The sequence below is a fragment of the Dermacentor silvarum genome, chromosome 5 (genome assembly GCF_013339745.2).
Source record: "Dermacentor silvarum isolate Dsil-2018 chromosome 5, BIME_Dsil_1.4, whole genome shotgun sequence".
Lineage (NCBI taxonomy): Eukaryota > Metazoa > Arthropoda > Arachnida > Ixodida > Ixodidae > Dermacentor > Dermacentor silvarum.
The window spans coordinates 7,473,604-7,489,959 of NC_051158.1; the positions used below are offsets into that span (position 1 = coordinate 7,473,604).

The 16,356-nt window shown below is 43.4% G+C and overlaps 1 long non-coding RNA gene across 1 annotated transcript; it reads left to right on the plus strand.

Annotated features, from left to right (window-relative positions):
* The first annotated feature begins 253 nt into the window (after window positions 1–253).
* LOC125945514 (uncharacterized) lies at window positions 254–9,325 on the plus strand. The gene is made up of 2 exons (XR_007466957.1): window positions 254–665; window positions 9,146–9,325. It is a non-coding gene; the product is annotated as an uncharacterized LOC125945514 (long non-coding RNA).
* Window positions 9,326–16,356: the final 7,031 nt, after the last annotated feature.

A 16,356-nucleotide genomic window follows, 5' to 3' on the forward strand; every position in this document is an offset into this window, starting at 1 on the left:
CGCCGCACATTAGCAACGATGTACGACCGTTTATCGCCTTATAAGTGGACTGCACGGATCTTTTAGTGCGTCTTTCCGACGTTAATTTTGTCTTGGCGAATCGCTATGGAAGCAGACTAATATCGCTTTTGTGGAGGAACCCATTGTTTTTGGGATTGAACCCGTCTTGCTCGGTTATAGCTGCAATAAATAATCACTGCAGCTTTAAACGCATTGTAGAGAATAACACGGCTTCCCGAAGCTGCACAAAAAGAAGACGACGTCACCAGCAGGTACGTGCAAAGAACCAGTCGAACGTAGGCATACAAGTACCACCAAAAGCATTGTGCAATGAGAAGAGACAAACGAAAGAGGAGGCGAAAAGAGAGAAAACGCCTTCTATGAGCATTGTTTCATCCTAGATATAAGCACCTGCTAGAGAGAACCACAGCATTCGGACCTGCAACATACTTCATAATGAGAAAGGTTTTGCAGTTTGCGTGTTCTGCTCGTTTTGGCCGCTGCAGTCATTATTTTTTTGGCAGTGGAAAATCAATGTCCACAATTTGCTCATGCTGAACCTGTTTCGAAGTCCCGTTCGAGAAATTCACGTCATGGCCATGGTCGTGCATGTCGTCCTCAACATAGACCACCCGGTGGATTCTCAAGTCAAGCGGTTCGTGGAGGTAGGCAATTTTACATTTTCGTTTCTCGTTAAACGTTGCATAGCTCATCTGATTTGCTTGAATCAATAAAATGTTGTAGAGGAGAGGCTTAAAAGTATTTTTCTTTCGATCACTCAGGGCACAAATCCAAACAGTTAATTACCATAACAATAGCCAGAGGCAATTTTTCACCATGCACCAGACAATAAAATCTAAATTTAATGATTAACACAGATTTGTTGCTGGCAAGGAGCTGTTTGAGGAGCTGTTTGAGGCAGCATTACAACAATCTTAAGCTAAGTTGGCTATTATGTGCTTGCTTGATTCTAGCGTCCTTCTTTCAAAATTATCGTGTCTATAGAGGCCACCTATTCATCAAGTGCTAGTACTAAAGCGCAGGGTTCAAGGAGTCGTTTAGAATTTCAGCGTCCGTTATAATTATTTCATCTGGCTTGTAATTCGTTTGAGCAATATAAAATGCATTCAGTTTTCACGTGGGCGATATAAAATACATTTGGCTGTGATCGTTTTCATGTCATTGGCTGATAACGCTTCTCAATATGACTGTAACAAATTGACGGTGTTTTTTTCTTGAATAGACAGTTCTTTTCTCTAAAACGGCTATGAGTGTAGGGAGCACGGCGTTTTTGACAAAGGAGTTCTTAGGTAAGGTGCACACATTTTGACTCTAACTGCCCGAGTTTCAGAAAACTAATTACCAAAAGTTTCATACAACATTTTATAGGAACTTAGGGAGCACTTGTTGATATAAAAAATTTTGAAGCAGTCAAATATACCCTTACCTCATTTTTTGAGATCCAGAAATTGCACTTAATTTAGGATATTGCTCATTTAACTTCAAAGATCAGTTCAAGTAATATCGAAACCGCACGCGCTGGAAGCACTGAAAAGGCTGTCTAGCTTTGATGCCAGATAGAAATATTCTTCGACAAAAAGTGCAACGAAGTTTTAATGTGAACGTTGTCGCCAGTCAGGCGGGTACCGATATGTCACATTTTGCATGACCAATATCGGCCCCGGCGTGTAACACTTGCATTCGCCGCGACATGCAATCATTTAAATTTTGTCACACATCTCGCCCTGCAGCCGGGATGCATGAAAGATTCAGGATTGTGGAACTTATGCAACATGCACAGTCAGGCGACTTTAGATCTAATTCCTGCGACGAAAGATTGACTTGTGATTTGAGGTTAGTAACACCGGCGGTTGATGAATAATGGGAGTAAATCTTCTTCATAGGTTAAAATTTAGCATTATTTTTTGACTAAGGTTGCCATGAGGATTTCCGACTTTTGATTAAGAAGGCAGATATTTTAGTGACATATTAACGTGCGGAAATAGTTAAACAATTTTGATACGAGAACTTTGTAAATAGTCACTTTAAGTGTAGCCACTGAGGCTTGATGTTACGTCATATTTACGGTGGACACTGGTGCGCGAAATGAATAAATACCAGACTACGAGACATGCAACAACCAACGCTAACTTTTGAAGCTAGCGCTCGTCTGTTTTATTGTCCGGTGCTCCTTTACTCCTCGCTAACCATCTTCTTGACTGTAATGTCACGACGCATAGAAACAAACCGCGGAGTAATGAAATTATGTCAACTTAGCATAAGGTGCTTTTCTACAGTAGCTCGTAGGTAGAACATTTTCAAATGATGTTCTAAAACTATTAGTAATATACGTCGTAGCCGCATACGGGCACACATGCATCAAAACGAGAGTGCCTTGAAGATTACTGATCGATGGGTTTTAATGGCGCAAGGGCATCTTTGGCCAAAGAGCGCCAAGTATATGGATGATTGAGTGATTGATAATATAAAACCAAAAGCCGTACAAGAATGGTAAGGATGTTGAAATGTGCTATATAAAGGGGTAAAAATCTTGTGACAAAGGTGTAAAAGGCCTAGCTAAACAATGGTGTTACTGTTATATGATGCATTTTAACTGTGCATGGGTTATAAGGAGATATCGGTGACTATGAGTGATCATGTTATATGCTATGTATATGTTATGCAGATTATTTGTAGTTTTCAGTGAGTGTAGTTGATAAATATTTGCCTCGAAGTCATCGTCAAGGTACTTTAACCATGCGAAACCTCGAGGCAATATTAGCTCAGGCTCCTCACGTATGTGATGGAGCATGGCGGTTTGGATTGTAGTATACAGTGTTTAAGAACTGGACGTCGGCGAGGTATTTAAAAACTCTTTTGACACTAAACATAGGGTCATGGGATAAAAATAATGCAAGGTGAGAGGTTATATTATGTGTGTAAAGTTCTCTAAATTGCTGTACTCTTGTTTGGTGAAGTCTTGGACATTCAATTAAGATGTGCCGGACCGTGAGTTGTTCTCCACATTTTTCGCATATGGGTGGTTGTGTGCCTGTTAACAGGTATATGTGTGTTGCGTATGTGTGTCCTATACGTAGCCTGCAGAGTGTGGTTTCTGTTAGTCTTGTGACTTTTTGCTGGAAAAATTTGCCTAGTTGTGGTTTTATTGCATGTAATTTGTTTTCCGTTTCTTTATCCCATTAGGACTGCTAGTGCTGGCGTAGCCGGTTACGGGCGTAAGGTTTAATATCTCGACTAGGGACCTCAGTAAGTTCAGTGTCACCACGTAGAGCAGCTTCTCTAGCACTCTGATCAGCCGTCTCATTTCCTGCTATGCCGCAATGCCCCGGTACCCAGCATACCACGAAGGAAAGTTCTTCATTGTAAGCCTTATAAATGGATTTTATCAGGCCATTAAAAACAGGGTTGTCTCCCACCTTTCGCGAAGCTAGTGCAGTTACGACACTTAGCGCATCTGTCTAGATAACAGCTTTTTGTATCCTATGTTGTGGTATATGATCCACAGCCAGTCTAATACCATATGCTTCCGCAGTGAATAGGCGGCAACTTGTATTGAGATTTCTTGAAATATTATAGACGTGACTATGTGCAGCGCATGAGACTGCCTTGTGCGTCTTTGAGGCATCCGTAAAATAGGACGTTGCTTTGTACTTGTCTTCCAGTGATTGGAAGTGTTGCATAATAGCCTCGCGTGGCACGCTTTTCTTGTCAAGCGCTTTAAAGGACATGTCGCACAGAATTGGGCGGAGGCACCAAGGAGCAATGAGATCACTACGCCCAGTTTCGTGGAGATCTTAGGAAATAAACCCGAGTGTTTCGGCAACAGTTGTGATAGCCAAAGGGAACGGCTGAGCTAGTGATGGCCTGTTAGCGTTAAGCTGTTCCGATGCTCGATTATTAAGTAGTGTTCTGCAAGGGTGTTTCCTCTGAGCAAATATGTTTAAGGCATATGTAATTCCTAAATATGTTCTCTGATACTCCAAGGGCCATTGATTGGACTCTGCATAGAGGCTTTGAACAGGGCTAGTCCGGAAAGCACCAGTAGCTAGCCGAATGCCTAAATGGTATATGAGGTCAAGCATCTTAAACGCTGTTTTAGATGCTGATTGATATACTATGCTGCCATAGTCCAACTGGGACCGAACAAGACTATTGAAGAGTGATAGCAGACATTGCTTGTCAGTTCCCCAGGAATAATGTGTAAGGATCTTTATGACGTTTATCGATTTTAGGCATTTTAGTTTCAACTTCTTGATGTGTGGAATAAATGTAAGTTTGCTATAAAAATGACGCCGAGAAATTTATGGTCACTTTTGACCGTCACTTTGTGTCCATTTAATTCAATGAATGGATCAGGGTGCATGCCTTTCTTTCTTGTAAATAGTACACATGTTTTGTCTGTATTACAGGGGAAACCATTCTCGTTTGTCCATTTCGATAGTCTATTTACACTAAGCTGAACTTGACGCTCACATATGAATAAATTGCAAGATTTAAAGCTGACTTGCAAATCATCTACGTAGACCGAGTATGCGATTGTAGGCGGTACGAAGAGAATTCATTTTCACAATGAACAGCGTACATCTAAGTACACCTTCCTGGGGAACACAGTTTTTCTGCACAAAGGTTCGAGAAAGTCTATTTCCTATCCTCACTCGGAACTTTCGATCGGAGAGGTAGCTCTGTATGACCTGGAGCATGTTTCCGTTTATCCCATATGCGGTCAAATCTTGCACTATGCCATACCGCCATGCTGTGTCGTATGCCTTTTCGAGATCAAAGAATACAGAAAGGCAGTACTGATTATGGACAAAGGCGTCTCGTATGTACGATTAGAGGAAGACCATGCTGTCGGTTGTTGATCTACCGGCACGGAAGCCGGCTTGGATCGTATCTAATATACTATTGTATTCCAAAAAGTGTATAATGCGGCGATTCATGATTTTTTCAAACACTTTGCATAAGCAACTTGTTAAAGCTATCGGACGATAATTTGCAAACATGGAGGGATTCTTGCCTTGCTTGAGGATCGGTATAACGATTGCCTCTTTCAAACTGTTGGGCAAACAGCCAGCGTCAAGGATTTTGTTAAAAAGGCCCAGCAAACACTTAATTGTCTGCTTCGGCAGTTTTCTTAGCATGTCGTAACTGATCTGGTCCTTACCCGGAGCTGAACTTTGGCAACTGTTTAGAGCGATGTTTAGTTCCTGCATTGTTATAGTGCTGTTATAGCCCTCTCGACTTCGTTTATGGCAAAGAAGTGGTCTGCGTTCAGCCTGTTTCTTGTGCGCTAAAAACTCTTTCGTATAGTAAAGTGAACTATAGAAATGCTTTCAAAATGCTCACATAGTGTGTCAGCTTGTTGTTCTAGTGTGTCAGCGAGGTTATTTACCAATGGGAGTGGGCTAGGAGCTTGGCCCTTAAGCCTCGCATACACCTTCTTTTTATCTGCGCATGAGGTTATGTGGGACAGGTAGTTTCTCCAGCTTTCTGTCTTAGCCTCACGCCGGATTCGCGGTTCCACCACGGCTTGGTATTAGCACGAGTGCGTCCTGTTTGTGGTATGGACTCTTGGGCCGCGTTTAATATGTGTTCCGTGAGAAATGCATTTATTTCTTCAATTTCTAAGTGTACGATTGAATCATATGAGAGAACGGAGAGTTCTCTAAATTTCTCCCAATTGGCATTGCTAAATTTCCATTTTTTCGGGTAGACAAATGAATCGAGCGTATCTGCAGTGGTCAGAATTAGCGGAAAATGGTCACTTCCGTACGGATTTTTTTATGACAATGCACTCTAGATATGGCAGTAGTGATGAGGAACCTATGGCAAGATCAACTGACGAAAATGTATGGTGTGCTGAGCTATAAAATGTGGGTTCTTTTTTGTTAAAAAGCCACGCAGCAGTTGAAATAACAAATTTTTCTATGAGACGTCCTCTCGAGTCGCAGCGTGCGTCACCCCAAAGCGGATTGTGAGCGTTCAGGTCACCGAGTATTATGTAGGGTTCCTTCAGTTGGTCTACCAGGTTCTCAAACTCAACACTGGTTAGATGATGATTAGGAGGGATGTATAAAGAGCAGACCGTTACCAACTTGTTGAAGAGTATGGAACGGATTGCTACGGCTTCAAGAGATGTCTGAATATTTAGATGTTGACAAGCAATTGGTTTGTCTGTAAATATAGCCACCACACCTGAGGTTGCCCCCTCACAGTTATCGCGCTCTTTTCGAAATACTGCAAATTGTTTTAGAAAATTTGTGTGCCAGGGTCTTAAGTGTGTTTCCTGAACACAGAACACTTTTGGTTGCAATTCAGATAAGAGTTCTTTTACATCATCTAGAGTATGAATGAGTCCTCTGACTATCCATTGTAACATTTGCACAGCCATTGTAGCTGGGATAAATTGTTCTGTGTTCAAGATTGCACAGCTGTGTTACTGGGCCTTTACCAGGCGCAGTAACTCTTGTGAGTTTTCCTGTTCTGGCGCGCTCTAACGAGGCACGCCGGTCCTTCGGCGCCATTGGCACCGAAGGGCCTGGGGTTATCTCCATCGCCTCCTGTGAGGCGCTGGACGCCCGCGCGGGCGGCAGTGTGCCACGCGCCACGGGCCTCGACTCTCGCGGAGTTTTGGGAGTCCCTGACTCAGCGGTCAGCTTCCCTTTTCTCGGGTTAGGTAAGGCAGCCTAGCTACTCCCACCAAGGGGGTGGGTGGCGGGACTGCAAGCTCACAGCTCGTGATCTTAGCAGCCGCCTTAGGCCGAGGTGGCGCAGCCCCCTGACCCGCTACATCGGCATACGTTGTGTGCTGGACAAACGAAAGACGCTTACGCGCTTCTTTGAAAGAAATGTTTTTTTTTTCACCTTGAGTGCTAGGATTTCTTTTCCTTGTTTCCATTTGGAACATGACCGCGAGTATGCGGCGTGCCCTCCATCACAATTAGCACAGTGAAATTCGCCTTGACAATCGTCTGAAGGGTGGTCATTCGCTGCACATTTAGCACACGTCAACCGACCTACGGCAGCTCTGCGAGCCGTGGCCAAACCTTTGACATTTGAAACATCGGCGGGGATTAGGTATATATGGTCTCACACGGATCTTCATATACCCTGTCTCAATGGACTCTGGTACATTGTTCATGGCGAAGGTCAAAGTTAGGTGCTTTGTAGGTATTTCTTTGTTTTCCCGCCTCAATTTGATTCTCTATACGTTTATTACATCTTGCTCCTTCCATCTTTCAAGACGTTCTGTTTCAGTTAGTTCCAAAATGCCTTGTTCAGACATTACTCCACAGACTATGTTAAGTGAACGATGAGGAGAAATGGAGACAGGGTTGTCCCCAATCGTCTTGAGGTTAGACAGCTTGCTGTGCTGTGTTTTATCACTCAGCTCAAGCAGCAAGTCGCCACTAGCCATCTTCGTTACTTTGTAGCCTGGCCCTATTGCTTCAGTGAGAGACTTTGACACAAGAAATGATGCGATTGTACGAACAGTCTTGTCTGGATTTTCACAATGCACAACGTGGAATTTCGGGAACGTTTCTTTAGGCTGGACGAAAAAGTTGAACGTTGCATCGGTGCGTCCCCTTTTATGAGGGAGACGATCAGGTAGTGGAGGATAGCTTGATCCCATATTATGTAGCATTATGCTCAGCAGTGATGCCTGCCACCCACCACCGAGCCCAACAAGGGGACGTCACAGCAAGGGCAAGTTGTGTACACGTCAGCAGTACATCATTGCTATGAGCAAATATGCTGTAATCTTGGTTGATTACCCACACAAGGTTAACCCTTGCCGCCCAGAAATTTGGAAGTGAGAGAAGTGACTAGAAGACAGGAAAGATGTAAAAGTGAGAGAGAAAGACAAAAGATCGGAGAGGGGGACAGGAAAAGGCGACTGTCGATTTCCTCCAGGTGGGTCAGTCTGGAGGTGCCATCTGTGTGAAGCAGAGGCCGAAGAGGTGTGATGCCTCCGCCGGGGGGCCTTAAAGGTCCGAACACCCGGCATCAGCTCGACCCCCAGGATTCCCCTTTCCCCAGACACGGCGAAGCCGCGCACGGCTACATGCGGGAGGGTCCAACCCTGATGCGCTCGGGTCCGTGGTGTCGCAACACACCAAACGCCTGCTGACGCAGACGCCCCTGCGGGGACCTTGAAGATTACTAGTAAAACAAATTTATGACTTGATTACTACGGGTTTTCTGTTCCTAATGCACCTTAACGTAAATGTTAAAAAAATTATTACTAGACACTTCTTGATAGGCCACATCAGTGTTGTGATTTGACGTGCAAGCAATATTCAAATTTTTAGGACATTTAGGTACAAGGCGAAATTTTGCAAGGGCCACAGGCAATTTCGAAATATAGGTGACATATTAGAAAAAAAATATTACGAAACCCATGGTACACTCATGGCGGAGCAGTGTGAATGTTCATTATCCTTACTCTCCTTTTTTAGCCGTAAAATATGGGAAACATGGGCAACTGATTGGCAGGCTGCACTAAAATAATAGCCAAATAGAAACAGCAAAAAGAAATAGATTATAATATAAATAACATTGTCGAAGCAAGCCCGTACTAACTTTCAAGCTGTGAACGAAACACATCCGTAAATTACAAATAAAAACAGGAAAAGACAGGGAAATTGTTTGAGGAGAGCCTGACTTGTCCTAATGTTTCCCAAAGAATTATCAGAATACCGAAGTGTGGTAAACAGTACGTGCCGGTTTAGTAAACACAGGGTTCATAACGCATTGGAAAGCACTCCACGTCATCGCGTCAGATACCGTTAGCTGTCTATGCAAATGCTTCGTCACGCACGGTTAGAATTGCGGCTTTATTTCCACCGAACAGAATATGCCACGCCTGTGAGTAAAATTCCCCGACGGAATATATACTTTCATCTCCTAAAATATGGCTTAGACTTTATATTTATGATTTCATAAACTTAATGAATGTGGTGACCCTTCACAGAATAGAGCATTTATTTACCATTTACAGTAGTCTATTAAAAAAAATTCAGGGCAGCGCATGTTCTTAGCATGTTTGTTTTCTATTCGGCCCAATATTAATTTAGTCACTTTTCCACAGACGCCCGAATAAGTCAATGTTCTTCTATTGCAGGCCCTACAACACGAAAAATATCGACTGCAAAGATCAAGCTTTGAGAGACTGCTGTATGGACCATCGTGAACATTTTCAAGATGTCCTCCCGTGCGATTCCACGCGAAACGGAAGCAACAATAGAGCTACCGAATGTATTCCGACCACTTTATTGCAACTAATAAACATGTTATAATGCTACATTGCATCTATCTTTCAATTTTGCTGCTTGACTTCAATGCGGCTTCCGCAAAAAAAAAAAAGACGTACGGACGAAAGCAAACTCGCACATTAAGAAGCTCTTGAAAGGGATGGCGAATCAATTTTCACCGTCATGCGCAAAGGTATTCAGTGCGTTATGAATGTCCTTGATAATATTATAGAACAACGTTAAAAGCGCTTTGTACCCACCGTGAAGACCAGTAACCATGGTGGTGTGTTGCTGAGCATGAGCTTGTGCGTTTGATCCCGGCCGCCACCGCATTATTAAGATGGCGGCGCAATGGTGAAAAGCTTGTTGAACATGCAGTCATTGCACGCGAAAGAAACCCGAGGTGGTGAAAATTATTTTGGAGCTTTCCTCCAAGGCGTGCTTCATATTGAGGTGGTAGTTTTTGGCGCGAAAAAGTATAGAATGTTCAAGTTTCTGTCTGCACCCTCACAAAACAAAAATGCAGATGAAGATGGTGATGAAGCTGTCAACAGGGGTTAAAGAAAAGGCATGTTAGTTGGAGCGTTTATTTTGATAAGACGGCTTGTTCTGACCGGGACATGTGCTTCACTTCGCAGCTTTGTAATAGCGCAACCCCTCCACCCCGGGCCCGGCCCTCGATCGGTGGGAGACAAAAATAGGCATCTCAGTAGAGGTGAGGCTCATCGAAATGCTTAGAAGTAGAAATCCTTGGCCAACCCTTATTCACGACACTAACTTCATTCTATTGCTCTTGGAGCCTTTTTGTCACCTTCCCTTACTGGTTAATATAGACGCAGCTGTCATAAGCGCACGGTCTCTTATAACGAACACCCCAAAATGTTTCTCGAGGCATTGGGTCCTCTGTGTTTCATTTACGGCTGAATCGTTGCTTGCCGGCACATTTATCGGTGTGCTGTGTTAGGTACCACGTTCCAAGTGACATTAGGACTATATCAGCAACTTCCTTGAAAAACTGTTAATCCTGGTTTGTAAATCCGGACTAGGCGAATTTTTCTTCAAGTGCGAAGATTTCTTTCTGAGAAACCCTTATGGAGCTTTGCACAGTCGGATGGACGGCCATGTTCTTTTTCATGACCCGCCCGCCAACATGCCGGCTTCCGCCGAACACATATGTCCTAAAGCTGATATAATAAATTCCCCATGAAACCAGCTTCATTAGGAACAAGGGTTCTGTTTGAAGCCAAAAACGTCGATTTTTTTTACTACGTCAGTGATCGCAATCTCTCAGTCATGCTCTTGCTAACGAGGCAATAATCCAACAAACGTTTCTTATTGTGAACTTACATGGGCAACATGAACTATTGGTCACCACCGACATAAGAATTTTTTAGTATTTCATCCCGATGGTAAACATTGTTTAAAATCCCAGCTTTAATAAATTCTGTAGAGTGAACAACGTTATTACAATCTGTCTGCGGCTAAATTGGCTTGCTATATTAGTCTTTAGAGGGCAGGTGATTTCTATGGCAGAACTCAAATAGTTACACAGTGCGCAAGTAGAGAAATGCTGCGTAATGTTGGCGTCAAAATCTGTGTAGCATAGATTGTGATATTTGGCTTTAAGTGGGGTTGCATTGCAACCGAACTAAATAGTACTAAAAAGTCAGCTTACCGTTATGTGGTATAGTCCGGAAACGATATTTTTTTCGGAGATAGGTACCACAGGTGCGTGCTCAGGTGCTACCACAATTTTGGAAAGAGCGTGTATGTGTTACCATGGCGTTTAATTCTTGGTCATATGAACAGCGACGTGGATGTATTTGCCTTATTTTCCAGTGCTTGCTGGTTCTGCCTCTTAGAGTGAGCTACGAATTTTCTCGTGCAATATTTCCCGCTACAGCGGAGCTTCACTGAATGTTATCACCACGGAGGTTAGGGCAGTGCAAACTTTGCCTGGGCTGGCGCGGTGTGCCTTGCATTAGAGCACTGCACGGGCTCGGGCTTACCCGAAAGCACGGGCCCGGCCCGGCCCGTGGGCCGGGCCGGGTAGGACAGTTTTTTCACGGGCTTGGGCACGGCAAGTGCTTTGTTACCCGGGCCCGGGCCGGGCTCAGGTTTTTTGACGTGGGCCCGGGCCGAGCTCGGACTTTCTGGTGGTGTGCATGTAACGTGCATCGACTTATCCTCGCACGTCTCGACTCTGAAAAAAATGTTTTTTTTTTTCGGTCTCGGGCCGGGTTCGAGCTGGTTTCTAGTCGGGCTCGGGCCGGGCTCGGGCCTAAGGTAAAGGGGTGGCGGGCCGGGCCAAGTGGGTAACGTAGGTTATGTCCGGGCCCAGGCTGGGCCCGGGTCTCGCCATAAAACTTTTGGTCGGGCTCGCGTGGGCAGCCCAACGTAAAACGGGCCAGGGCCGGGCCCGTGAGTGCTCTACCTTGCATTACAGGAAGTACCGTGCTAATACAAATACTTAGATGAAATTCATAAACAAGAGGTTTAATGGTGACAGCCGAAATGGCTCTATATAGATGTACAAATTTTACTATAGAAAACATTGAAGAAACGCTGGAGCGGGGCATCTATTCCATTTGATCGTTTCAGGTTCGATTGTCATTTGTATGCAGCCTCCCATTTCACAGAAGCCATTCAGCTATATATATATATATATATATATATATATATATATATATATATATATATATAAATGAGGTATGGTGTGGCCACTCATTGCAGAGTTGAATTGAATTGTGGGGTTTTACACGCCAAAACCATGATTTGATTATGAGGCACGGCGTAGTGAGGAACTCCGGATTTACTTTGACCAGCAGGGGATCTTTATCGCTCCCACAATACACGGGACACGGGCGTTTTTGTATTTCGCCCCCATCGAAATGTGGCCGCCGCGGCCAGGATTTGATCCCGCGACCTCGTGTTAAGCCGCACAGCACGATAGCCGCTAATACACCACAGCGTGTCATTGCAAAGAGTAAAGCGCGTTCCTTGACATGACCCCTATAATTGTGACGTGTCAGCTTTTAGCTTTGGAGAACAGGTGTTGAATATGGAATAACTTCTTGCTCCGCTAATGCCTCTACAGTCCTGTACATTGTCCCAATGAATAGCGTTTTAATGCTCTTGTATTAAATCTTAGTGAGGCGCTTTGATCATTATCTTTTTTTTTCCATTGTTGAAACCTGCCTATTTCGCCATTGTTCTTATTTGGTTCGTATACCTGTAAGTTTTTTGTTCGGTGTTTTGTTCTGCAGATAACCGCACTTCATATTCTAAGACATTCTAAACTAATAATATCGACGCTTCTCTGTCCAGTAGCAAAGACACCTACGTGCTTCTTGAGGGCGACTGACCTGTATGCACGCTTTCGAGTTAGCGCGCTTGCAGCGTGTCTTTCCTTCCGGCTCCGCTCTCTCTGATCTTTCTTTCCCTTCTCCCAGTGTAGAAAAGTCAGCCAAATGCTGTTCAGTTCAGCACCCCTCCAATCTCCGTTTCTTTTCTCCTTGTCCTCCCCTATAGGACATATTTGTCAAATCTGCTTTTGCTAAAATATTTTCTTGCGTAATTATCCTGTCATCCACATGAGCACACGAGAAGTGCTAGTTCATTTTTTAATGTCTTATTTTAGTTTGCGCAATATTTTTCATTCGCTCAGGCTGTCACCGTGATGTAGAGGGCAGACGTGCATTTCTAACTTGAATTTCGAAATTGTCCTGCTTTGAATTGTCTTGAAATTGTCCTGGAATTGTCCTGCTGAAACGCTGTAGCCAGGCGTTCTGGCATGCTGGCTCCCGTATCATAAAGAAATATGGTAAAATTTTAGCAAACACAGATGCACTGCTGGCGTTTATTCAATACAAGAACCACACACGCAAAGTAAATGGTCATTAGAAAAAAAAAGAGGCTGAAAATGACAGCTGTTAGAATAATGCAGACTGTAGCAGCGAACGGGACTCGCGCTAGTTGCCTCTTGAATCTACCGAGAAAATCTCACACTCGTCGAGCGCATTGCACACATGCGGGATGGCTGTCTGCCCCTTGCGCATCAGCAATACCATTGTCATAACAGCAGGATTAACTTTTCTTCATTTTTTGTTTCTCAGAAGCATGACCTACCAAGCACCAGGGGAGAAACTGGCGCTCGCGACGCAATTCCGGTTTACCTGGGGGGTATACCAGCTGACATAGCCGTGCTTACGTTCGCGTATGGCGGCCTCTTCTGCCGTGCGCTGCACCTGCGGCCTACCCATGGTGACGGCCGAGAATGCATTGCGTGACGCGCGTAATGCAACGTAGATATATACAGTTGGTCTGGGTAGCATGGCGTTGCAGTTCTCATTGTTCTTATCGGCACAACGGCGAATCTAAACTGCAATGTTCTACGACACATATGTCGTGCGCCGTTCTTCTATTGTGTGCGCATATGCGCAGCTGTTCTGTTCTGTGCGCAGATGCGCAGATAGTTACATTGTGTAAGTTGGCTCTCCTGGAGTGCATTTTTGGCGCTCACGGACGAATCAGTGAGACACAGAAAGTTTAAAAAGGATGTTTCGTGTCTGAAGTAACAGTTCACCAGCCAGCATAAGCAGCGGCCCTTTATAAATGACGTTGCCACATCCGTACGAATCCGTACAATTATAGATCACACTGAGCGTGGTTGTCTCGACCTGAATGTTTTGATACAGTATGCAATTTTTTGCTGTTCAATATGTTTGCCGGCGCTTTGTGAGCATTCATATCCGGCTTCGGTCAATGAACAAAAATTTCCACTGCAGTTTTTTAGAGCATTTTTTCTCTTGGTGCCCAAGCAGAGACGTACAATCAAACAAAATCCTTGCTAAACCTAGCGCTCAGAATGTTTGCAAACAGAATAGTGCCAGCTCGTGGTGTTTTGAGAATGAAATGATTTCAAAAGAATGCAAGCGTAGCCGGTGGTGATGATCGAACTGCTAGGCCGTGTACAGTGCTCGTAATTTGAGGCCCTCTGCAGGCTATCATAATTAAAAGCATAAAGATGCACACTTTTTTGTACTAAAATATTCTTCTTAGGGTAGTCGCGCATATACATTTACCATGCCATGTCGCCTTTTCACCTAATTTACTTTTTATCAGCCCAAGAACATAGTTCCGATTGCCACTTCGAACGGTCCATCCGTTCCTGGGCAATAATATATTGCGAAACTAGCACAAGTCAGCCCTTTATTCTATGCATATGAAATAACTATGGTTACAATTGACAGGGGCACTGTAACTATTGTTACAAGGGACAGGTGCGTTGATAACTTGAGTGACCAGTGATTTAAAGCATATTTACAAGTGCTGTGGAGTTAATGACTCTGAAATTAACGGATTTAAAACAGTTTATTGTCTCCTCGTTGAGCCAGAACATTTTATCTATTCCTGCCATCACTACCGATTGCCACCGCCCACTTAAAACTCCTGAGTGCGCACTTTGATGTCTTGATGCCCATCTGAATTGTCCCATATAAAACAGGGATAGCTTAGACCAAAGGAATATTGTTTATTCGATGACTATATTTGAATTTGCCTACCTTATTTTATATGTACTAGGCGTTCATTCATAGTAATAATACTGACTGTACGAGGTAATGGTGGAATACCTATACATCTCAAATATTCTACCTTCAATGGCTGCAAACCCACGCCATTTAGCACACTAACATTTAGTCAACCGTTCTCTAGTGCACCTTCGTTACTTCAAGAACATGGTGTATTAACAGTGTGCAATTTGTTATAATGTGAACACCAATTTTATCAGTCTAAAGCGATAAGATAGCAGCATAGGGGTTACAAAAATAATAATCTCTGAACTCTAACCTGCGTAGGTTGGTCTTGCACCATAGTTCTTTGTTACCACTTGCACGCGCCAACAATGAAAACCGGCAGCTATGTTGGCAGCTATTCAGTCTTGGAATAACGTACGATTAAGTACTAAGCAATCGTTATCTTTAGGAACGCTTGAGAAGGAGCTTTCTTTCAAATTATTTTAAATCTTAAACGGTGTGCAACTAATCTCTATTGATATGTTTTTTTCCTATTTTGTTTATGTCTTTCTCAAACCTCACAGTTGTTGCATTCCTATGGTGTATAATACTCACGTGCTAAGTTTCTATTCGTATAAACAAATACGTAACTTTGTTTCATTGTCATGCTTTGTATTTATCTCTACTTGATTTCGAACAGTTGGTAACCTTTCAGCCGTGTGCTACAGTACCTGCTCCTCAATAAATACTGTATGCTTGCATTTATTTACGAGTAAATAAACATTGATTGACTGAAACACCTAAAGTCAATAGGCGCTATATTTTATCGAACAACAAGACGAACTACAACAGCGTGATATCGAAATATGTACTGGTTCTAAAAGCGACGCCTCAATCTTAGCCGAGTTCTAACCTTATGCGCAAGAAGCATTTAGGGCGTCCACGTAATCACGTGAAAGATCGCGTTGAATTACGCCACGGCAACGCATAGTCATCCTCACGGCACAACCAGCTGCCAAAATAGATGGCGAGGAACAGCGTCATAAGACACAAGGAGCAAGAGCGAGTCACATAGGTCACGAGCTAAGGCCGACATGCGGTCTAGAACCAATTGCAAGTGACATTAAATTTTCAGGTGTGACTGCAGCGCCACGACATGCCACGGGGCAAAACAGTGGTTCATGGAGGTTATACATTCACTATGCAATTTATAGAAATACTTGTAAATGTACAGGCAATGACATTAGAATAAGGGAATTTGAAGTGACGGGCTTTTATATATATATATATATATATATATATATATATATATATATATATATATATGCAGAGATTGTATCGCCGTATTTAACACAAGAATGTCGCCACAATTCATAAAAAAAGCCATGTGTAGTAATAAAAAGAGTTGGCCTTATATATTACAATGACCTCAGCAACCTCATAAGATTTGATGAGTTATTTTATCTTTGAACGGTATTCTCACAAAACAATATGTTTCAGCCGTGTGTTCAGCACCACAGAAAGCCAAAAGGTGGCATGCGTGTTACGCTACTAATGAGAGTGTG